This window comes from Crassostrea angulata, chromosome 8 (genome assembly GCF_025612915.1).
Source record: "Crassostrea angulata isolate pt1a10 chromosome 8, ASM2561291v2, whole genome shotgun sequence".
Taxonomy (NCBI): domain Eukaryota; kingdom Metazoa; phylum Mollusca; class Bivalvia; order Ostreida; family Ostreidae; genus Magallana; species Magallana angulata.
This window is the reverse complement of record NC_069118.1, coordinates 33,451,599-33,476,575: the sequence shown is the minus strand read 5'-3', so window position 1 is coordinate 33,476,575 and position 24,977 is coordinate 33,451,599. Positions and strand designations below refer to the sequence as shown.

At 33.9% G+C, this 24,977-nt stretch overlaps 1 protein-coding gene, 1 long non-coding RNA gene and 1 pseudogene across 2 annotated transcripts in view; 1 reads left to right on the top strand and 2 right to left on the bottom strand.

Annotated features, from left to right (window-relative positions):
* The window catches only part of LOC128160910 (acetylcholinesterase-1-like), a 128,465-nt pseudogene that overhangs the window by 26,913 nt on the left and 76,575 nt on the right, over window positions 1-24,977 (bottom strand).
* LOC128160327 (uncharacterized) overlaps window positions 1-24,977 on the top strand; it is a 52,217-nt gene that overhangs the window by 20,482 nt on the left and 6,758 nt on the right. The gene's annotated exons all lie outside the window — the stretch shown is intronic.
* Window positions 15,577-19,309, bottom strand: LOC128160362 (uncharacterized). Its single transcript, XR_008240274.1, has 4 exons — window positions 19,217-19,309; window positions 16,311-16,422; window positions 15,975-16,061; window positions 15,577-15,660 (listed from the first exon to the last, which is right to left on the bottom strand). It is a non-coding gene; the product is annotated as an uncharacterized LOC128160362 (long non-coding RNA).

Below are 24,977 nucleotides of genomic sequence, written 5' to 3'. Positions count from 1 at the left end.
AAAAAAGTATGCTGGCAATTAAATAAAGAAGACAATATTTCTAAAGGAAAACACTTTTTTTTAATCCTAAAAGAAACTGGGTCAATTATGCAATGTTCAACTACAGCATACCCATAGTCAGATACTAGTAGTTAGTCCGAAATATCTTACATTTTCCTGGCTTTTTTATTTCAATGATTTGAACATATTTTATTGTGTAAGTAACACAAAAGGATCGGAAACAAGTTCTTGCAACTTACAAGTTCCTCTCTTATTTCAATAGTCAGGAATACCTGGAAAGTAAATTTCAACTTCGTCAAAAAGGCCAGGTAAACAACAGATATTTCGGAATTACTCATAGTGTCTGAGATTTTCTGTCCATCAAGATGATGAACCCATGATATTATGAGAATGAACTACGAAACCAAGTTTCTCCAATCCTTCAAGCAAAGTTTGCAAATTATTCAGTACACAGCAGCACACAGGTGTCTTACATTTACAATACCAAAGATCCAAAATACTTACAGCAAATGAGTTATATTTGGCGATGTTTAGAGAACTGATTCACGACATCGAAAATTAAATTCTCGGAAAATCATCAACACGAGAAACAATTTACAAATGCATGATTCAGTCCAAACAGTGTGTCAGAGGATTGCATCGTGTTTGTTTCAGATCGTTCTTTCCAGACTAATAATAACGTAACAGTAAGCGCTTAAAAGACTACGACAGGTGTTGACTAAAATCCGAACATTTAATTGGGGGAGCTAATGCACGATACTATCTGTTTTGCAGTTATTTCGTTTTTTAAAATATCATAATAATCAATCAACAAATTGTCACGAGCAGCGGCGTTCGTCGTCTTCATAATGAAAAACAGTTGTTGTTTTTTTTCAATTTTATTTAATTTTTTTTTTCATAAATTACATGTGCCGTTTAATACTATTGCAGTGTATTCATTGTTCAGGGCTGGAGCAGCAAAATGCGATTATGAACTCTGTTGTATACACAAACGTGAAGAGGGAGTCATACTTGGTTAGCGTATGTTGACAATTAACCTGGTATTTTACACATTGGGTATATCTTAGCAATAACTGCACTCGTGCAATTCTGTTATTTGATCAGGTGTAAAATTTTCTCTTACTTTTTAGCAAGAGGTTACAACTTTAAAACCCTGTTTTAAGTACTTTCCACTCTAGTGTAAGTGCATGTATTTATACCAAAGTTAAAAGGAAAGAGGAAAACCCCAATGAAAATATTTAAAGCCCCCCCCCCATTCCAAATCGCCAGCGCCCCCCCCCCCCCCCCCCCAATCCAAATCTCCAGCTACCATGGCTACTGGGGTGTGTTTGAGTTTTAATTGAATTAAGTACTAGAAACCAGAGTTTAGATCGATAACATATCCAATGAATATGATTGTTGGCTCACCTTTCATGGAATATATAGTTTTCACTGAAAATGCTACAAATCATCCAATTTATTAAAAATTTATGGTAAATTTTTAGTATTGATGATCATATTCAAAAATGTGTGAGAACTGACTCAAGGAAACTAATTGCCATAGGTTTTATGATACTATATGTGAAAGATTTTTAACCATGTTTAAACTGCACTTTATGAAAATCAAAAGATACAGGGAGGGTATTCATGCAAGGGTATTTCTTTGTGATGTGATGCTTTTATCATAATGATATCATGAAGATACTTGCAGTATTGCAGGTTTCTTATTAGAGGAGACTCAACGGCAATTGACCTCTTAACGATTATTAATTAAAAATGTTTTACTGAAGGAAAGCCTCATGAATCTGTGTTTATATATACTAGTGAAGTGGAGACGGTGGGTTCACTTAAATGGTTATATTTTTTCTTAAACCTCAATGAAATTGGCATTATGGTGTTTACTTTTTCTTAGAACTGCATATGCTTTCTTATTCTATTCAAAATTCCCTTTTATAGGATGTTAGTGTAAGGTAAAGGTAGCAAGGGTCAGTTTCGGATTATTTATACATGTTAATGACTGTATTTGGTGAAGTATAAGTGTTGCTAAAAGTCATGAAATAGTTTTTAATGATTATAATTAGTTAGAGAGATGTCTTCTGTTGAAATTGGTATGCAACATATGGGTCCCTAATGACTAATATTAAGTTCATGAGAATCCTGAAAGTACCGGAAAACTTTTCATCTTGCAGCTATGACTGTTGTGTTGGCTTTACACAGTGACATTGCAATTAAATTACAGACAAGGGGTAAAATATAACATGAAACATTTCATTTGAAGGGGAATAGTCAATGTTTTTACATTTTTACAGGAATTTACGCTTTCTTGATTTAACTGATTGTAATAAAAATGACTTTTGAATAATTAAAAGTGGTCATTATTATCCTGAAAACCTTACAGAAACAGTTTAATTATTACAAGGTGATTGGTTCAGCCGGGAATGGGGGTGTTATTAAATCAGAATTAAATTAACTTTTTTATTTTTCAATTAAGTATGATCAAATTTAAAAATTTCTACCTTAAATTACACAACCTAGCTTTCTGATTGTAAAGTGTTTTTGTGAGAAATAAACTTCCAGACTAAATGTCAAAGGTGGCAGTGGATGTTTATAGTTTTGTGTGAAAGACCGGTCAAATTTTTGAAAAAGGGGGGGAGGGGGACCTGACATTTGAATGGTTACTTTAGGGGCAGTCAGAATAATTATTGTTCAGTACAGTTCATTTATTCGCTCAAAACCATTTCAAACATATGGTACATGAAGAAAAAAATAACATTAAAACATACATATAAATTGAAATTGCAATCATTTGTTGGGGAGTGGGGCACATGTCCATTGTTGATCAATATACCGGTATAATTACACTTTAGTATTGGTAGTTTTTTTTATCAAATAGGGAAAGAAAATGCTATTGTAACAATTTGTCAAAATTTTCACTTCTGGATTTGTGCTTGAAAAACAGGATGCATGGGTCCCCTCAAATAATCGATAGGTTTTGGCATGGGTAGACAATATCCAGAGAACAGTTGCTTCTAGCAGTTGCTTGGGGCTTGTTCATGCCTGCCAGTGAAAAGGTAAAAAATGTAAAATTTTTAGAAAAAAAATTGAGATGGGGCTCTTCTAGTAAATGTAATCATATGGAAATCTTAAGAGTCAGGACTATGTTTACCTTTGCATGCAGAACAATTTTAACAAATTTTAACAACCCTGCCCCCCAACCCACATGTAAGAAATACACTACCCGGGCCACTACGTGTATATCTAATTGACATTTCTTTATTCAACAGAAAAAACTGTCACAGTGGTATTTAGAAAATTTACATACATTGTATCTCAATATGCATGTATGATGTATGTGATAAAATTATACCTGTATTAAAAAAGTACAACTAGTTCTAAATACTTGTATAGTTACATGTAGATTGCTTCAGACAACCCTTTATATTCTTTAATATATTATGAGGTGTAATTATATTTAAATTATCAAATACAACTTAACTGATCAAGAACTGCTAAAACCAGTAGTCACAAATTTCAATCTTCATATTAAAAAAATGAAGTACCTTAAATTGATTGGTATTAATACAACTAAAAAGATTGATAAAAAAGCTAGCCACTATGTCATTGAATGTATTTTCCTTCTCCTTGACATTTACATGTATGTTTACTTAATGAATAAAACCATGCATAGTCATTATTCGAATTTCATTATCTAGTAATCCTACTGGTATGAATCAGGAATATCAATTTTATAAATCTGAGTGACAAGTATTCAGTTGATTGTGAAATTCTATTGTGATAATACATGTACATGTTCATCTACATGTACCATCCAAATTCACCAATAGCCTGTTACTGATTACCTGACATAATAGCATATAGGAGGTTTTGTTTATTGCAAAAAGTATGTGTTTAATTATGATCTACAATTTTGTGTGACCCAAATAAAGCTAAAGATACATGCAAATCTTAGTTAATTATAGCTGATCAAGTTTATAGACTTTTGAAAATTTAACTTGGTCAGTTTAGTATTATATATAAATAATTAGATTATGAAAATATTAATAATTTTAAGAAATAACCTCATCACTACAAATTAATGCATTGTATGATAGCATATACATGTTTCAAAGATGACAAAAAAATATCATGGTTTTTAAATTTCTGTAAGCTCTGTTTTTTTTTTTGGAAAAGCCATTAAGAAGCCTTAATTGGAGCAAAATTGAATTATTGTCGCCCTGTACAAAATTGCTCGGCCATATATATTCCTTATAAGTGAAATATTTCTCCTGACAAAAATTAATGATATTCACAAATCTTATCTATCATAAAAGTTTAAGTTACAGGCAGACTTATTATACTAACAGGTTTTTGCAGTAAAATAAATCTCTAAAAAATACAGCTCATATTGCTTTAAATAGTCTAATATTCTAATAATCTAAGATTTTCTATCATTGAAAAGTGGACCTAGGTGAAATTAACGTGCAGAATTTGGCGTTTGTACCTTTATAATATCTATAAATAATTAGAGTAAACAAGTTAAAAAAAAATCCGTAGACCCTTCCCAAATGAAGGAAAATGCAGCAAAGAAATAGCTCCATGTGCGTTTTAATAATTTTACATTTGTCTTTCAATACTGTGTTTGATTGAATAATTTAATTAGTAGCCCTGGGTGTTTTTGTTACGTAGATGAGAGTGGGCTTGCCTGAGATAAGCCAAGGAGACACACTGTGTATACATCATTAGTACCTATTGTTCTTTCACAGACCTTGCAATTAACTAAGAATTCTTAAGTGTCTTTGTAACGGGCACGTTCTGTGTATACCAATTAACCACCCTATTGTTCTCCTAATGCTACAATCAACAGAGCAAAGGTACATACACACGACTCGTGAGAACAGGTGTCCGATCGAGCAGTGCACACGTGAAAGCAGGAACGAAGTAATCGAAGGGGGGGGGGGGGGGTCTGCCATTACTCTGGATGTCAAACAACACCCTTTTGTAAAAAAAGAATGATTTATACACTTCTATTGAATTAATTGTTGTACATATATAAACGGAAAAAAGAGAAAGTGACCACCTTCTTCCAATTTTAATTTACTACATGTAAGTCACAATCACATTCTTGCAGTGTGCGTACCATAATTATGTCATCATCACCAATTTATTTATCAGGCACGTAGCATGGGGGGGGGGGGGCACTTTTTCTCGCAGCAAAGATTTTGTTAAAATTGAATTATCATGGAGTTGCCCCCCGCCCCCTCCCCCACTTTTTTTTGGGAGTATGTTAATCATTGAATATACATGTAGGTAGACTACGCGCTACCCCCCCCCCCCCCCCCCCCCCCACGGATTAAGATTTTCGTGATTTTGGGTAGTTTATAATGGACTTCTAGCTTTTGATATCTCAGGCATGAAAAGGGCGACGCATTCTAGACTTGCATTCATAATGGATATTAAAATATATGCACACTTGGACCTTTTCATATAATCTTGATTTGTGAACAAATCCAAACGGCTCTGATCAGTAAGCATATCACTTCTGAATTGGGGATTGGGATTTAAGGTGGAATAACACATCGTCATAAAATGGCTGACCTCTGATCAAAACGACATGTTGTTTTATTAAAAGGATTTTATCGACGGCAACATGTAACCTACTTCACAGCCGAGTGGATAAAGTGTCGGGCTTGTGATCCGTACATACCGAGTTCGAATCCCGCAGCTAGGGGCTTTTGTTGTTACTTACTGAATTGATTTTTTAAGATATTCCTTTTTTTATCCCCAATTTGCAAATTTTTCGCTTATTTGACATATGTATAGTTTATTTATCATTTTATCTTTCATAATCAAAGAATTTAAAGTTAATTCGAATGACTTTTTCAAGGTGTGTTATTCCACCTTAAGGCAATGGGGGTTGGAAGTAGATTTAAATATTAAAATAATTTTGTACTTGGTACAAGTATGCGATTGAAATTAATTCCAGTGTTTATTTAGTTGAACTTCTTCTCCTTTTGGTCACCCTCTTGATATAGGGACTATAAAAAGAGCGATATTTGAATGGTTGAACGACATGTTATGTTGATCATCTATTGTATGGCCTTCGTCGGATTTTTTCTGCAAAGATGTATCGCTGTTGACCAGTGCACCCATTTCCTCTAAAAAATAATTCGGCACTCAGAGCCATTATTTAATTAATTTATGTCTTTTTAATTGTTGGATCTCACAAAATATTCATACAAGTATAGGCACGTACTCGTAGCATCGTTATTGAAAATCGGGGCAGACTCATCTTGAAAATCTTAACAAGCAAAAAGAATACAGAATATATGCATGCATTTCCAGTCAAATTCGGTTTAACCCCCCCCCCCCCTAAAATTTACCGCCCGAGTATGAATACATGTACCTTCCGACGCCCCTGGGTAATTAAACGAGAAACGATTATAAAATGATAAATCATAACTGATGAGTATAAAAATAGGTAAGGGGATTTTAAAATCTGCTAGTTAAAAAAACCCAACAACATTCATTTTTTCAATAATCAGTTAATGGTCCTTTATGATATCATTCAAATATCTAATTACATGTACCATAATAAAGTGCGCCGTAGCGCATATGGTAGCGCGTGTGCCTACGGACCCAAGGGTCGTAGGTTCGGTTCTCATTGCCGGCGTTGATTTTTCTCCAAATTTTCCAAATAATGCCACAAAAATCAGAATTATATCAATCCAGCAATGCCCAGTAACAGTTCCCAATTCTCGGCTCGATACAAATTTGACAAATAAATTCAAGCATGCATTGAAATATGTAGTATACACAGCCTTCCGTTGATATATATATATATATATAAATATATACACATGAGGGTTGTTAGTTCGCAGACAAGTTCTTAATCTAAATCATGCAAAGTAAAAATCGCTCAATCTTTTGGAAAAAAAAAATAAAGTGTGAAAAAATTCGTGTGATTTTTTGCAGACTTTTTTTTTTCATTTGGTAGTCAGTTCATAAAACATACTTCATCCTGTACACAGTAATTTTGCCGTAAATTACTTTGTCCACGAACTTCTCTAACAATCCTCGTATAGATATACACGTGTTGAAATTAAATTGTCACACGCCTCGGATCGGCTTTGTTTCTTTGCTTCACCTCTGTATATAAGTAATTTTTTTCAGCCATGATATCTTTTTTTTCACTTCAAACATTTTATATTCAAAGTAATATATTTATTATCGGTTCTGAGCATTCTATTATCTATTTTCACATCGTAACACTCTAATGAAAAGCAAAAATCCATCAAGTAATTAAGTACCCCCCCCCCCCCCCCCACACACACACACACACCCTTTCCCCGATAATTCAACATAATTATACCGATATTTATACCTTAATATTGCCGCGGACGCCATGTAACAACCTCCTGCTAAAGTCAATTAGAACTAAATATTGGTTTTACTATAAAGATGTATGAAGCATTACACACTCTGGTACTGCATGTAACGTTATAATGCTATTTTAAAGCACCCCCCCCCCCCCGATCTACCCCTAATCCATCGTGTTCATAATTATAGATGTAAAATTGATAATATTACGGTGTTCATATGGACAAAGAAAGTAACTCTTCAGATTTTCAAGTTTTTTGAATGGCATTATTCTTATAGTACACCACAGATCGACTGTTCTAACCGAAACGTTTGTGCCCCGATTTGTCTGTAATAATAAATTATTACATCCGGTTTTCAACTCGGGCAAACTTGTGTTGCTAAGTTTGTATTTCTGTCCAGTTTTAAAGGTAATTCAACTGATTGCAACTCAGTTGCACTTAAAATCTAAAATACATCTTTTTGTTCTTTATTGATTGCTAGATGAAAAATAGATACTTATAGTAAAAAAAGCGAGATTTATTTGTGGTCCGAATTTTCTCGAATTACAGTGTCGGAGAGCTGTCTAATAGATTTAATGTGTAATCTCAAGTTTATGATCGCATATAGATCTATCGTAATTTTATGTCTTATTTAATAAGATTATATAATGTTGGTATATACAAACAATACTTTTGTTTTTAAACAGTTAATTATTTGTCAATTTTATATACAACCTGTCAGTTTTTGAAGAGTTGTGCACTAAGCAGGACAAGAATCGTGTTTAATTCAGATATTACTTCTTAATATGATTTACCTACAAAATTTCTATAATATTTTAGGCACACTAAAGAGACAGTGCATACCTTTTTGTGCTGACTGTCACACTTGTCATAAGAAAAAGAGATGTTTTTGGAAGACAATGCCACCATCAATGGATTTTTCTTCAATGCAGGTTGGAGAAAATCTAGAGACATTGAACTAATGCAAACATTTATAAGTCAGTCTCGAGTAACTTATCATTGAGAATCTGATTTATGTGCTTGAATTAGTTTAGTTAACACCACCTTAAATTGTCAGCATTGTGAGTATTTTAATTGAAAGGCAAAATATTAATAATTTTTCCTTTAAACAAATGGTGTAAATACCCTATATCATTATAAATCTCATGGCATCGTCTTTATAAAAAAATAAATAATTGCCACATCAAAATGAAATTTGGAAATAATATATTTGTTGAAGATTTTTGTGAATTATAGAGGCTAATATATCTTGTAGAGTAAAACAGCCTGACAAATATATCAATAATTAATGTTTTATAAAAAGTCCCATGGGAGTTTTCTTTTCCTATAGGAGTACAGAAAAATGTTACTGTGGCCAACTAATTCCTGTAGGAGAGAAAAAAATCCTAGAGGAAATATTAAAGAGGATTTTTTTCCTACAGGAAATTATAATATCCTATAGGATTTCTTTTTCCCATGGGAGATTTTCTTTATCCTATAGGATTTTTTCTTCCCATAGGAAATATAAATATCCCACAGGAGGAAAATTTCCTACAGGAAAACTTTGAAATCCTGTAGGAATTGTCTTTATCCTATAGGATTTTGTAAAATTCCCACAGGAACATGATTTCTCCTAGGGGAATTTTTTTTTTCCTATGGGATATTTATGTTTAAAGGTGAATATCTCACCTGTCAGGTGAGATACACCTGAGTCAAAGGTGGTTATTAACTCTCTAGGCTATGGTCTATCATTTGACATAAATGAAATTTTAGAGAAATGCGCCTTAAGCGGGCGCAAAAATGCCACCTTGGCACTGGCATAATTATCCGGCACAGTGTTCTATATTGGTCAACATCATAATGATAATCCAATTAAAACACAATAATGAATTCCTTTAGTTGATCTTAAGAAATCCTTTTCTGCATATGGAAAACACAGACGTGAACCCATCTAATCGAAGAGCTGGGTAAAACTAGTACCCGCTAATGAGACCTGCAGACCTGTGTTGTGTACTGTAACTTCAGACAAAGATCAGTTATTTGTAACATGCATGTATTTTTATGACCTATTCTTCAAATCCACTTTCACTATTTTATTAGGTAAATAACAGCTTTAAGGTGGTGCAGGACACCTGCATATTGTGATGTATACTTCCTATTGATATAAACAATAAAGTATATTAAATATTAATTAATTATTCCCCCCCCCCCAAATAATGTTACCTAACATTGAAGCGCTATGGGTTAGAGCGTTTACATGTCTGTAAGAGCATTGAGGTCCAAGGAGTATTTTTTGGTAATTTTACAATTGATATAAATGAATTTTCATGGGGGGGGGGGTCTTGACCCCTCACTCCCACCCCTTGTCTAAATCTGTGCACTAGATTATGTACATGTAGGCACACAGAAGCAATTCTAAAACCGGCAACCGCCACGGGGAGGGGGCATAATTTAATTTTTAATTTTGTTTGTAATAATTATATAGACCATTATACTTTCTATGACATGAAATGTTAACATTATTGATTAACTGAAAATACACTGCAAACAGTTCAACCCCAAATTGCACATAAAGTGCTGCTCATGTGTATTATCATATGGGAAGGGATATATTATAATTTTTAAATGTATTACCGGAGCTTGCATGTGGCCTTCATTTTTAATTAAACTGGTACAAAACAGTGTTATTTAGGGGCAAACACTTGGTGCGGGTATTACTGTCTAATGACAGCATCTAGTTTGTAATGATTTCCGCAGAATGATTTTTTTTTGCTTTAGCCGGGGCTGAACAATCAAACGTACCACCATCCCAGCCAGCACCCCCACCCCCGCCCGCCCCACTCATCATTAACCCCCGGAACCCGGGCAGCTCTGTGGACCCCCCAACTCCTGGAGCTCCTCGTCGGCGACGACTCAGAATCAGGTTACCATTCCCCTGACTTTACTCTGCTACTTTACAAAACGTGGGTAAGTATTTCATGAAGTCTTTGTACAATTGTTAAAATTACAGATACTTCTGCATTCTAACATTAATGTACATACATGTACATGTATATGTAGCTGTATTGCTATATATTGGACATGTAATACCATGCTGATCGATATCACATATTACAAATGAATTTTTTTTAAATTTACAGATTCAAAGAAACCCATATGCGTGTTATCTGTGGAGTAGATCCCAATGTCAGATCTGCAATTGTAAAGATACCTATCTACAAGAAACGAAGAACAAAGAATTGAAATAATACCAATTAAAGAATGCTTTAGCTGATAATTTCCGTGAAACTGAAAAATGTATATATGAACTTATGTATACCAGATTTCTGAGGATATAGTTTAACTTCTGAAATTTTAATTCATTGTGATATCAACTCATATTTGAATAAATTTTAATTCATTGTGATATCAACTCATATTTGAATAAATTTCAAATTGTGTTTTTCTGAAGTCATGGAATGCATAAGACAGTAAAGAAAACCTGTGTGTTGTCTGTCATTCTGTCCAAACTTCGTTTTCCAGATTTTTTTAAGGATATGTGAACCTGACAAAAACAAGTTCATTGCGCAACGCGAACTGTCGTCTGGCGACAAGCAATCGTATTTCACATCGACGGTTTATTTGCTTAATTTAAGGTTTAAAACAGTGATATAAAATGTGTAAGTTTATGAATTTGCATAAAATATAATTTATATCAACATTTACATCAAAAGGTTTTACTATTTTAATCATTTACAAACTTAAAGTTTACGACATACTTGCGCCGATTTCCGGTAATTTCCCAAATCTCGATGTAAACAACAAGTCGGAATGACAAAAACTGATGGATATTATTAGTGTATGACGAATATTGTGAACACAAACTGATGTCGGGTGTCATAAAAAGGGAATGGAAAAAAGGACGAGACCATACACCAGTTCCCTGTGATCTAAACCTGCCATTTGCAAGCAGTAAGCATGGTAGGTGTCTTATCATGACATGTGCTATATTGTATTATGTTAACAGTTAACGTTACAGATTATTATGCTCGTATATTATCCACGTGAAAACAATATCGCCTAACCTATATGCAGAATAGCTACACAATAATCCTAATTTGTTCAAACATAAAAATTATTCATTGTTAATTCAGTCAGTGTTTGTAATTAAAATAATCACAATTTTAGTTCGAATTTTCTTAAATGAAATTAACCATCTGATGATAAATGGTAAGGTTGACCGCATAGAGGGCCCTGAGTTTACTCTAGCATATGACAAGCTTATTTACCAACATTTACTCACAAAATATTTTTAGTCAAACACTTTCATGCAGATTAGCTTGAACAGTATATTTGTAAGGAATAGGTTATATGTTTGTATTGATGATTTTTTTAGCACATACTGGCGTGCGACCAGTTCTCGCAGAGTACCATTTCTCGCCAGTACATTGTGACGTCATTTTTCGTCTATAATTTTATGTGTTGATAAACGACGTCACAATGTACTGGCGAGAAATGGTACTCGGCGAGAACTGGTCGCATGCCAGTATAGTTCATAACATGAAGAATTAATCTTTTATTCACTATCAATAACTGATAATGTTGATTCTCTGTACTGTGAAAACATTTGAACAGCTGACTGATATTCACCTTTATTGAACTGTAAAAATCAAAGTACAGTTGAAAGAAAAATTAGTATATCATGGTTTATCGGTTGATAGAATTGCTCACATCATATTTAGATTTCATGTGCTGGGTTCATTATTGTCACAAATTCTTATTTTTTTCCCATTAGTTTCAAATCATTAAAACGCAAGATTTCTAAATACACACAGTTATATAAGATATGAAATTGTCAAGTTAAGTAACATTAATTTAAATTTTCAAGATTAGAATAAAATGTTGACAACTTTCACCTGATATCAAATTTTTATATAGAATAATCCATTTATATAAGGTTCTGTCTGTCTATGTTGCATACACTTTCATGATATGCCTATATGAATTTTATATATTTTTCTACTGTAACAATACATGTAGATTCTTAAAATCATCCTTTCATATAAGTCCTTCTTATATGTTAAATAAGTAATAGTACCAGTAATATCAGTTTGTTTTTTTTAATACAGACTTTTCAAACCTCCAAGAGATGAGAACATCACTGGTATGTGTTAACGAGGTCATTCCTAATACACGACACAATGCGGAAAAATATAAGACTAATGTAAAGAACTGAAACCATGAGTGATGAAGAGAAGAGCTGATAATCAGATTATTGTGTTTGTTATGTTCATCCTGATAAAGCCTTTCCCGATTGATGCCCTGGATCATTTATTTGGTAATTTAAGGATGACAATATTTATTTCAACATTTATGATATAATATTAAGACAATTAATAAGCAGCACAACATATCCTGAAATATGAAACTGGACCAAACCAGTGGTAATCTACCATTTATGATTTATTACATTTACTTTGATTTGAAAACCATTTCTGAAACTCCAAAAGTCATGAATAATTTGGACATATAATGCATACAATTAAGAATTAGTATTGTAAAAGAATATATATTATGATAATGCATATGCTATAAGAAATACAATTGATAGATATCAATTCAAAAGGTGTTTATACTGACCAAGTGCAGTAATGAAGTTTGTAATGGCTATATACTGTTCATGTGGAGAAACTGGTTTTTAAAATCTATGTCTTATGTTTATAATTATGTTTAATTTGATGATTGCATAGTATATCAAATCATCATTTCTGTCTATTAGTGTCTGTCTGTCCATCCATTTATCTGTATGAAGTCTGTTTTATTTTATAACCCTGATGAGGTTACTGATGTAGATCAAGTTGAGATCATCATTATGACACTTATATACAACAAGCCTCAAATTCTTAAATTTAAAAACTAAAGTTTCCAAAAACAAATCCCCCTGTAATAGACATAGATATCCCTCTCCCGGGAAAATTTTCTGGATCCTTGCATGAGTCATTGGACACGATTTAACAATTCCGATTTGGGTTTTTTTGTGGAAAAACTGCAATAGCAAAACTCTTTATTCTTTATCTATATGTAATTTACACCAACTTCAGTTCATTTACGAAGTTTTAAGAAAATCGACCGTTTAGTTATTTTTAGGGGCTATCTCAAAATACAGGTACATTTACTATTATAGGAATATATACATCTAGGAATATGTCATTTTCCGAAATTCGAAGCATATTAAAATATACTACAAGAGCTTTTTTTTCTCAAATTGTCATATGTGATTAGTAATAATTATGTTCTATCTTATATGTAAACGATTTGAAATTCTACCGCCAGGTTTTAAGTTGGGGGCATCTCAAAATATTAATAAACACAACATTTTCTATATATTTGGAATATTACAAATGTAGTTTAGTATAATGGATTCATTCAAAAATTAAGAAGAAAAAAACTCCGAGGATAGCATTAATCTGCATGTGTACAAATTTTGAATAACGTACGATTTTTACTTTTTGTTTTATGTTATTTCTTATAACACTCTCCTATAACGCTTTTTTATAACGTCATAAAAGCACAATGGCAACGCTCACCTTCAGTACCACAGAAAAATTGTTTGAAAAATAATTTTTTTTCTTAAAAAATCTAAATATTTTTATCTGTATTTTGTTTACTGTTTCAATTTTATAGATGATATGAAATAAGAAAATTCATAAAAAGTAGAAATACACTTTATTTTACAAGAATGTGAAAAAAAAAACATGCGCAATGAAAACTAAAGTCGGCCTCCTTAAAATGCTCATTACCAAAAAATAAAGAAAACCAATTAAAGGTTTAATTGTACAAGTAGATTTCACATTAACCAAACAAATGTCACTCATTCAAATAAAACCATCTTGCACATTTCACATGTATTATAATATTAAATACCAAAACATCATTTATCAGTCTTAGTTAATTCGCACCAAAAGACAAAACTACAATATTCATGAATAACTCGGAGTTATCATTTCTGAGACCGCTCACTGTTTTAAACTATCGATCGTCTGTGGTCTGCAACCACAGATACCTGACGTTATTAATGTGAAATTTGTGGGATCGGTATAAAGTCCATAGAAGGCTCGGCTCCGCCTCGCCTTCTATGAACTTTACCGACCCCACAAATGTCTGTACACAGTCAGTAACAAACCTAATAAGTAATAATAGCAAACTACGTTAAAGCTTTTAATTGGCGGTAACTCTAGAAATGTTTCAGCGTAATGTTTTACTGACCCTTGTCTAATCAGATCGTAGTAGGCGGAGTTGAGACACAACCGCTCTTGACTTGAATGAGAGAGAGAGAGAGAGAGAGAGAGAGAGAGAGAGAGAGAGAGAGAGTTTCAGTTTTTGTAAATTAGAATGACAGATGATCGAGCAAATTACATCTACATGTATCTATCAATAGTTATAATATGACAAATCAAGGTCTAGTATATCCTATAAATTAATGTTTTGTGTTTTGAAATTCTTTCACCGGGGAACAACGATATTTAATATAAAAAATCAGTAATAATGGAATGAAGTCACAGGCGCTTGTTTCATACAGGAGATCTATTAACTATACACAATATACACTGTTGTGTATAATAAGTTCATAGACTTCCTGTACGAGACAAGCGCCAATATAAAACAAAAAAGATTGTACGAATATTTAAAGAAAATGATTTTCATTACAGGTATTACCGGTAGTATTTTAATCAAAGTACAACTGTATGTCGAATTTTTCCCGAATTAAACATATGTCGTTATTTTCCTCGAAGACACGTTGGAATAATACGTGAATTCGATGTATAAAACTTTCTACATAGTTACTCAGTGTGAAATACACAGCAAAATGTGCCACATACGTTAAACATGTGTGATACGTATGTAGCCTCACGTACGTTTAACGTGATTTAAGTACCACGTGTGTTTAACGTACGTTAATGAACATATGTGAAACGTATGTTACACGTGTGTTAGACATACGTGATACATTCCATACGTTTTACATATGTGGATCCAACGTACGTTTTTCACATGAATTACATACATATCACATGAAAATTGCTTAAAATTAAATTACTTGAACATTTTCAATTTTCCAGTTCATTCTTGATATACTTTATCTTGCTGCTTGAATCACTTCAATTTATTACTCAGTAACTTCAGTGGATCTTTGGAAACATCCATTTTGCATTTCCAGCTACTTGTTAATCAAAAATTAGAGTTACAGAAAAAAGACAAGTTTTGAGATTAACAATGAATTTAATTCCTTGAATGATTACATTAAGATTTATTTTGTTGTCATACTTCTGTGCTTTAATAGTTTCTGAAAAAGAAAAACAAAGAATTTAACATTAAATTTCATTTTATGATATAGTTAAATTTACAAATGCCTCAGTTGCTTTTTTATTCAACAATATTGTTAAAGAATAACAGGATCCATTTAGATTTTATTGCAAATACAACATGAAGAAAGTTTACAATTGTTAATAATTTTGTCTTTTATTTGCAAGCTCTCAGAGAGAGAGAGAGAGAGAGAGAGAGAGAGAGAGAGAGAGAGAGAGAGAGAGAGAGAGAGAGAGAGAGGGGGCAAAATAGAAGGTCAATCACAAATATTAATTTGTCAAAATAAATTTTTACCTCTAGTATATTCATCCTGATTTTTGTCCACCTCCAACTTCTTCCTTTTTACTGTTTTCCCAGGACAATGCTTGTTCAAACTTCTTTCTAAAATATTAATACAAACTTAAATACATGCAATCATTAGAGTTTTTAAATACATGATAAAAAATACAATTTATACATGTAAGCGGAAAACAACGTATACAGGTAAATATTTTTATGCAAATAAGCTTGAATCATTAGGGTGAAATGATTTCTAAAGTACACTTACACATGCTGCAAAAAAAAATGAGGGGGTGGGGGGGGGTGTGACTGGATACATGCCTGTATTAATCCTTATCTAAATTGAATTACCTTATTGTGTCTTTGAACTACGTGAAGAACTTTTGGATCCTGGATCATTCAGTACAAAATCTTCAGGCTACATCAAAACAGATCTTTGAAACTTCTGTATTATATCCATTTGCTACAAAATATAATACATGCATTAGATAAATAGATATATCAAAATTTTACACTTACTTACTAAGAAATACAAATGTACATGTAGGTGTCATGCAACAGATTATCATTAACTGGGATCGACATTAACGGTTTTTTGCCCGATTGCCCGGGGCAGGTAAAATCTCTATTCGGGCAAGTGAAACTCTGGGTAAACTTGTCCGATCGGGCCAGTAAAATTTCTGATTTCTTTTGTTTTGGTTACAAATAATTTTTATCATAAAATCAACATCCTTTCTGAATTGGAACTCTTCAGTCTTCTGTTACCTTAGGTAGCAAGGGACAGTTTCGAATAAAGTACCCCGTCAATATTTTTGTAAAATTGCGAGTTGCTGTACTTGAAGGCTTATGAGTGTTGCTAAAATTCATGAAATGATTTTTAATGATTATCATTAGTTAGAGGGGTGTCTCTTGTTGAAATTGATATGCAATATGTAGGCCCCTTATGTTAGGTACATGAGAATCAGAAGTAAAATGCGAAACCTGCGGCTATGACTGTTGTGCTGACATTACACAGTGAAATTGCAAGTTACAGACGGGAGGTAAAATAACACGAAAAGTAGGTGGATGGGACATTGTAAACTATACACCGGTAAGTTTCTGACATGTGATAGTGCAACATGCACGCGGTACAGAAGGTCAACCCTCTGCAGGGAATTAGCTGGGGGAGGTCTAAAAAGCTGAAAAATCATGAAAAATTAGCAAAATATGAAAGGGTCAAAATCTCCTAAAAACCAGTATGTAGAGAATTTTACAGGTTTTGATTAGTAATTTTCTTCAGAAATTAGTGATTGGCCTTATAAAGAGTGAATTAAAGGTATTTGTGCTGAATGGGAACTGAGGAAATTCTAGTTACAGAGTTCCGAAGACATGCATCCCTTGGCTACAATGAATTGTATCAAAAAAACTGTCCCCTGCCACCTTAGCGTTTAACTTTAGGTAAGTCGTTCCATATGACATTCTTGTTACATTGATTTACAGATCGCGCGAATATATATCCATGTGCTCGATGACAGTTCTTTTTCGTATTACGGTATGTGCTGTCACAATAAAGAGCCAAACCATGTACATGTCACGATATTCTGAATGCATTTGTCGTACGACTTAATCATTTCACAAACACGTGTGTTGATGGAAACGGAGATAGTTCAGTTTTATTAAACGTCATGGCATCGCAGTCTTCTCTATTTAAATACTTTTTTTTGGGGGGGGGGGACCAAAATGAAAGTTAATCAAAAGAATCAAAAGATTCTACTGAAAATAAAAAAAATACGAACTTAAAAGAAAACGGGGATTTGTTGATTCTTGGAAATGACAATCTGATTAACAAGATCCACTTGCCTATGTGCTGTAGAATAACATTATTGGCATATTACTACTTGTTTATATCAATAAAATTGATTTACAGTGTGTTTTTCTTCTTACTGAATTCGGGCAACCCAGTTTAAGATTCGGGCATGTCAAAACTTGAGTTCACTTGCTCGAACGGCAAGTGAATTGAAAAGTTAATGTCTATCCCTGATTAATGATCCTGAACACCCAGATCCAGGATGATTCGCACCTATTCTGTTTCGCGCTGAGATGATTCGGACCTCGATGTTTCGCACCACCCTCGGAGCGAAACATCTCACTGCATGAAGATATTTTTCTCGTGTTATTATTGCTCTGAAATTAATTATAACCAATATAAGAATTGAAATAAGTTATAAAAAACATTGAAACAATGTTTGCATTTATGTATGAGCCGCTATAGTGTAATGTTTTTTTTCGTTTTCGTCGTCTTTTTTTATGAGGGCTTTGAAGCCATGGCGTTTTTATATAGGTTCAGAACAAGAGGTATCAATTGTGTTTTGATAACAATTATAGCATGTTTTTCAGTTTAGATTTACCTGTATTTTTATGAAAAATTAGGGGTGTGATAGCAGGTAATTGGAGAATGACATACAACTTGTACATAGTGGTATGTTTACAAAAATTCATAAATTATCCTTTAAACAACTTGCAAACGATTGTTTGTATACTTACGTAGGCTTTATGAAAAATAATACTATTTTTTTTATAGTTGCGCCTCTAGTATTCTTCACTAGAGAACGTTAGTCATTTAAGATTAAATTGCTGATATAAATACTAACCTTGGTCTCATAACTATCACTTGTCTTATCATTAGCTGCTCACGGTGTTGTCCAAGCTATTGGTAATTGATAATTCAAAACGACTTGATATTGGTTGTGCAATTAATTATATGAAATAGTTATGGTGTTATTTAAAGAATAATTAGCATGGTCTTCGAATAATCACCGGTATTACTGTATTTTTAATCATAACATTATAGTTTGTTAACAGATTAATTGAATATATAATTGTGTCATGTGCAGGCACTTCAATGATGCTTTAAATGGGAGAAAAACCCTTAAGTATTTTTATTTCATAAATATTTTGGAATATTAACTTAATATTTACATGTATATATATTTAATAAATCATTCATCATTAAGAATGTATTCGATGCGAAACATCGCGGTGCGAACCATCTCAGCGCGAAACAGAATAGGTGCGAACCATCTCAGCGCGAAACATGTTTAGGTGCGAAACATCCCGTACCCCACCCAGTGACTTCTACTGTTAATGAAGTATGTCATAGAAATCCATACCTTTGAGTTATTTATTAGGTTGGATTTGTATGGAAAAAAATTTCCGAGCGGTGTTGATGACCCTTAAAATATGTTTAAAGTGTGAAATGCAATGGTATGTGTACTTACATTATGATTTTATCAATTCAAAGAGACATCTGTCATTGACTGTGTTAGCTAGTTGATGTCCTCTTCCAGGAATATGTCAAGCAGCCAATGCATGCCTATAAAAAATTTCAATTACCATGCAATAAGAATACAACTTAAATAATAGAGGCAATTCAATAATCATTTCACTTAGTTGCAATGGATGACCTACTCGTTACTTTGCATAGGCTTTGCTCTAGTTTTTCTCTACTTTCAAATATTTCAGTTTTCAAATGCGTCTTATCCAAGATCGACTTATATTTTATGGGTTTTAATAAGTATTGATTCTTCTAAATTAACTAAACCAAATAGCTGCTTAGTTGTAGCTCTCTGGGGAAACATTATTTTTATCGTCATTAATTCAACCCGAATTTTCCCGGAGAACACAGTTACAGCTCCGTGCTACATGTTTAGTCTTTTGACATCGGCAATTGTACGATATAATTTTCAAATGCAAGTAAATAAAAACGAATGCCTGACAATCATTACCTCTGCTAAATTCATCCTGCGCCTGCACACCCGTGCCCCCAAGAATCCGGTGTCACTAGGGTGTCACAAGTCCTAGTTTGGGCGCTAGGCGCTCAGTTTAGACTCCCTATTTAGCAGTATGATAGGGTCTACTCAGCGCCCTGGCGCCAGAAATCGGTGTTAATATTGCCCGTTTTGGGACTGGGGATCCCGGGGAGACACCCGTGCCCCCAAGAATCCGGTGTCACTAGGGTGTCACAAGTCCTAGTTTGGGCGCTAGGCGCTCAGTTTAGACTCCCTATTTAGCAGTATGATAGGGTCTACTCAGCGCCCTGGCGCCAGAAATCGGTGCTAATATTGCCCGTTTTGGGACCGGGGATCCCGGTGGGACACCCGTGCACCCAAGAATCCGGTGTGACTAGGGTGTCACAAGTCCTAGTTTGGGCGCTAGGCGCTCAGTTTTGACTCCCTATTTAGCAGTATGATAGGGTCTACTCAGCGCCCTGGCGCCAGAAATCGGTGTTAATATTGCCCGTTTTTGGACCGGGGATCCCGGGGGGACACCCGTGCCCCCAAGAATCCGGCTTTAACTTGTTATTCACAAGTCCTAGTTTGGGCGCTAGGCGCTCTGTTTAGACTCCCTATTTAGCAGTATGATAGGGTCTACTCAGCGCCCTGGCGCCAGAAATCGGTGTTAATATTGCCCGTTTTTGGACCGGGGATCCCGGGGGGACACCCGTGCCCCAAAGAATCCGGCTTTAACTTGTTATTCACAAGTCCTAGTTTGGGCGCTAGTCGCTCTGTTTAGACTCCCTATTTAGCAGTATGATAGGGTCTACTCAGCGCCCTGGCGCCAGAAATCAGTGTTAATATTGCCCGTTTTGGGACCGGGGATCCCGGGGGGACACCCGTGCCCCCAAGAATCCGGTGTCACCTGGGTGTCACAAGTCCTAGTTTAGGCGCTAGGCGCTCTGTTAAAATTTTTTTTTAATCGGGATCGGAAAATTCCGTTTATATAGTCGATAAATGTAAACAAACTTCGTTATTGCTGAGTAGCTTATTGCTGAGTAGCTTGACTTTGGTATCGATCTTCTGCCTCCGTGACGTAAAAATGTGACGTATATTTTGTCATCGACAAATCTAAAACCGATTTCGTATTAATTCCGGATTTGTAATCGAATTAATTTTAAGAAGTCAATGAAACAACTTTATTTATGAATAACTACATATAAAGTTTAAACCAATAAACATGCACAGTAGGCAAGGCTTTTCTTCAGACATGAGTGAATACGAGTGATCATGTACATGCAGATCATGCGCGGATCCAGAAACAATTTTTCCGGGGGGGGGGGGTCCGAAGGATAATTGTGTTTGCCCGGGGGGGGGGGGGGGGCGAGGCATATTTGCGATAATTTTACTGTGTAAATTTCATTAACTTTCATTTTACGGGGGGGGGGATCCTTCCGACCCCCCCCCCCCCCGCCCCCTTAGATCCGCGCATGCAGATCATTTTAATGTAAAGTATATATATTATTAACGCACGTGTAACATATGGTTTTTAGAACCCATGTTAACCATGTGTTTATTAACATATGTGTAACATATGGTTGAGATCTACTTATGTAAAACATATGGTTCACATATGTTTAACATATGTAAAATCTAACGTATGTTAAACATATGTGATGTTGAACGTATGTTATCACACGTATGTTAACCATGCGTTTCTCAACATATGTGTAACGTACGGTTTGACTTCACACAACATACGTAAAACATACGTTACATATCAAACATATGTGAAACGTATGTGGCACAATTAGCTGTGTAGTCTTTACCTTTATCCGCCACTATTTTTTTTCCACACTATAAGCTCCGCCTGGGTTGCCCTTCTGTTTCACAATATCGCAATTCATAAATGATCATTCGTTCGCATTTCAAAAAATATTTGTTGCCTGTTCTATATCTTATTGTCTTTGCGTCAAATTTCTCTCGCTGTAAAGAAAAACGGAACTTTCCTCTGGAAACTATCTCAGTGAAGAATATCTCGGGTTGTCGGGGGGTGAAATCTCTCATTTTTGGAAGAATCTTGTCAGACAGTCGATGACAGTAGACGGCCCTGCTCCACTGGAAACCCAAAACAAACTTAATTTATCTGCTTTACAATACACTACGTCTGATGCACACTTAGTCTATAATAGTTTTATCAAAAATGCTACGACGTCGCGCACGGTGTTGGTGTTAAAATGTCCTTTCAGGGTGCGCGCACACTATTTGAGTATTTTTAAAAAACAAAAATTTGGACATATGTAATTTTATATACCGATCTGTTCGAATGTATACGGACTTCAACAAAACATGTAATAAAATGTAGGAATTTTTTTTATATTTCATAAATCGGTGTTTAAACCTGAAAATTTTTCTAGAAATGGCATGTAGATAGGTAACACTTTTTGGGCACATATCTCAAATAAACTACATTATCTCGGTGAACTTTCATTTTGGGAGGGAAATTTTTGGTGGACTAATTATTTTGATAATGTAACAGATATACGTCATAACGTTTTTGACGTAATCAATGCCAGGAATCGACTCCGGATCAAAGAATTCCCAGAATGGAGTTGTAGATGCGTAAAAAATCCTCGAAAATGGCCAGGGCAAGATGAGTTAATTGCCAAAATATAAATTGTGATCCAGGAACTTGCAATGATCTATTGACGTTTTTTTTTAAATATATGACTTTTTTAATAAAGAGAAATTGTTTCTGTGTAAAATTTTCGTAATATATATTTTATAATAATTTAATTTTCAATGATAAAAAAAAATTTCGTTATGCTGGAGTTTATTCAAGACACGTGTCACAAGAGATACATTTCACAGTCGAACGTTATGCGTAGCATGGCGATCATAAGTATCAAGCCCATTAAAAAAAAAGTTGGCTATATTTCATAATAATAGAAATCATTTTAGAATGTGCATTTTCATAGGTTGTATAGCCATTAAAAAGAAGCAAATGTGTCCGCAAATTTTCTTAATAGAGACATTTTAGAATGTCAACATGAAATGTCACACTTTCATAAAAACACATTAAACTACATAAGCAATGAAAGAGAAAGTAACTTAGACACTTCTTTTAAAAAGTCGCGCAGAAAATTCACAAAACTGAATCGCAGTTAGGAATGTGCTTTTTCTCCCAAATAATTTGATGCCAAATATACAAGCATTGCGAATAAAAATAATTGATTTTTAGAAAAAAAATGATGTCAACATTATATGTCACGGGTACGTAAAATGACGCAAGGACTTAAACGTTACGGCATGCAGTATATGTGCGGGGTTTTTTTCTTCATAAAAACAGTTCTAGAGAAAATTATAAATAACTACAAATTATTTTGTGAAGAAGGTACCAAAGAATAAAAATAATAATAATAAAATATAGGAATAATAACTTAAAGACAAAATTGATGATAAATATTTGAACTTAACCGGTCGAATTAATTTATTTCAACGAATAAGATATAGACGACATGAGTACATGTAAAATGACGCAATGACGTTAAACGTAATGTGACGATGAACATGTATTTTGATTATTTCAACGGGATTTTTGACTGCTACACTACGAATTAACATTAATGAAGAAAAAAGGAAACATAGAAGGGTAGAACAGACTCGGGAATGAAGAAGTTTCGTATATCATTTTTGAATAAAGAGCTATTCTTTATAATATATGACTAATTTCAGAGGAAATTCATTTAAGAATTTAGGAATAAGAATTGAAAGCTGTGAGCGAATCACATGCTTTTGAACATTTGACCCAGTTGTCATCATATGGTATAGTGTGGCGTATGCGCCTGCGCTCTTGCCACCCACAGTCACCGTACGGGATTCATTAAATATGATATCGTTAATTATAAATCGGGGGGAAATTGTTATAATAACAGTTATATAACAGTTAATGTAAAGTAACATGAGTTCAATGTCGGACACTTGCGTTGTGAAATTGTACAGTGCAATAGCAGCTTTTTAGTTTTTGCAGCAAGTTAATATTCTAATAAATGTAGCTCAAACATAAATTTCTTCAGTTGACTAAGTAAGTGTTACCTTATTTGGGCTACCAACAAAGAACTGGATATTGTCTTGAACCTGCACTGCAATGCAAGCCGTTGGTCGTAGAAACCGTAGTTCCAAGTTGTTTCTACCTCCAGGATTTTGAGAAACCCAAGGACACCTGAAATATGAAAATGATAAATCATTATAATAAATACATATGACGTTGCATATGATACATCATGTAAAAAATATACTGTTGTTCCAACTTAAAGAATGTATTATAAACTGTTAATGTTAATGTTTCATACCCCTCACCCTTTAAAATTTTGTGATATACATGTACATGTACGTGCAAATAAGACATTTGGAAATAATTATTTTTTTTCAACGCCTCGATGAGTACTTAAACAAAACTTTGCCGATAGTTTAGAGTAACAAGAATAATTTGAACTGCTGAAGCGAGAGTTTGTCCATTGTAGAAAGGACTTCCAGCGATGACGCCTGGTAATATCCCCGTGTATCCATACGAGCACGGAGTACCGATGGATGTGCTTGGTTTGTTAAAGTTTGTTATTGGCCCCTAATGGCGTGTACACGTTTATGGTCAAACAGTCTTCACTCATCTAAAAGAAGAAAAGGCAAACTTTTTTATTGACCTATACTTCATTCTAGGTTCTACTTTCCGTCATTCATTTGATGAATAAATTCGATTTTTATAATTAAATGTCGATTTTTTTTCATACGTTACGACAACTCCCATCCCCCAAAAACTACTTTTTGAAAAACTTTTTCTCTATATCGTCTGGTAGAATTTGTATTATCAGCGGGATTTACATTGCAAACATCATACAAAATACTGGAGAGATAACGTTTAAAAAAGTGTCATTGGTGCTCCGAAAAGTTCTAAATGAATCAAAGGTGTCAGTGTTTTCAATCTAAATTCCCATTAATGAATTCATAATGATTGAAAAATTAATTTTAAAACTTTATTTGTTTATACATGTATTTGTGTATTAGAATTAAGAAAACCAGAAATAAGAACATGGGACACAGAAAACTAACAAGAAAACATATTGACGCAAGCGTCAAATGGGCCGCAAAAAATATAACTGTTGTATGAATCATTGGTTGTTTACATAAAACACACCACAAAAAAGAAAATAAAAGTTGGTTGTACTAATTTTTATGGTAAATTCTAATATACTTTCAGCAACTTGTTTTG